Source organism: Dromiciops gliroides, chromosome 1, assembly GCF_019393635.1.
Source record: "Dromiciops gliroides isolate mDroGli1 chromosome 1, mDroGli1.pri, whole genome shotgun sequence".
NCBI lineage: Eukaryota > Metazoa > Chordata > Mammalia > Microbiotheria > Microbiotheriidae > Dromiciops > Dromiciops gliroides.
Window position 1 is genome coordinate 557,689,529 of NC_057861.1, and position 912 is coordinate 557,690,440.

Consider the following 912-nt stretch of genomic DNA (forward strand, 5'->3'; position numbering starts at 1 on the left):
GAAATATTCTTTATTCAGTTTTACCCCTTTGTGGAGTATTAGAGTTAACTATATTTAATGAATTTAAATTACAATTATGAGACTGTAACTTTGCTACATAGTGTGATAAGCACAATATGGACTCTAAAAGCATATCATCAATCACAGTTGCAATCATATTTTGTGAATGTCATATTATTTTTTTGTTTATTTTTTCTCTTTGTCAAATCTTTATTGGGTAATTTGTTGGGTAACTGGGGGAAGGCAGGCAGAGTCCAGTCTAGTCCTTCTTGGCAGTGGCCTTCCTCATGGCACCCAGGACATTACTGAGTTCCTCTCTCTTCCTCTTGGCTGGGATGTGAGTTCCCACCCTTTTTTTTGATTAACTTTAGTGCTCGCTTATCCTTGGAGACCTTTAACAATTCCATGGCCCACCTCTCAAAAGGGGCAAACCCACACACCTCCAGGATCATATCTCACACAAACTTGGTGTGTTTGGTCAGGTGCCCATGGCGGTGGCAGTGTCGCAGCTTCGAAATGTTCTTGGGAACTTTGTGGCCCTTGTTGAGGCCCACAGCCATGGGGTAGCAAATGGCCATGGCTGCAGCATGATTGTAGCCTCAATGGCAGCCACAACAGAAGGGTCACATTGTTTTGATATCCATTGTCATACCTATTAAGGAAATCTTTTGTTAGCTTTGCATATTCATGTTCAAGGAGAGACTATAAGTTTTCATTTTTTCTTAAGAGACTATTTTTTTAAATAATTAACAAAGTAAAAAAGTTGAATCTTGGATAACAGTGATTTCAGACAATTCAATGACTGTGAAACTATGTAGCATGCTATACAATTATTTATAAAAAGCCTACTCATCCCTTTCTATATTCTCATCAATAACCCCAAAACATATGTTAATCTTTGACCACTATGCC

At 38.4% G+C, this 912-nt stretch overlaps 1 pseudogene; it reads right to left on the bottom strand.

Moving 5' to 3' along the window:
- Positions 1-259: 259 nt before the first annotated feature.
- Positions 260-581, bottom strand: LOC122734689 (annotated as a pseudogene).
- Positions 582-912: the final 331 nt, after the last annotated feature.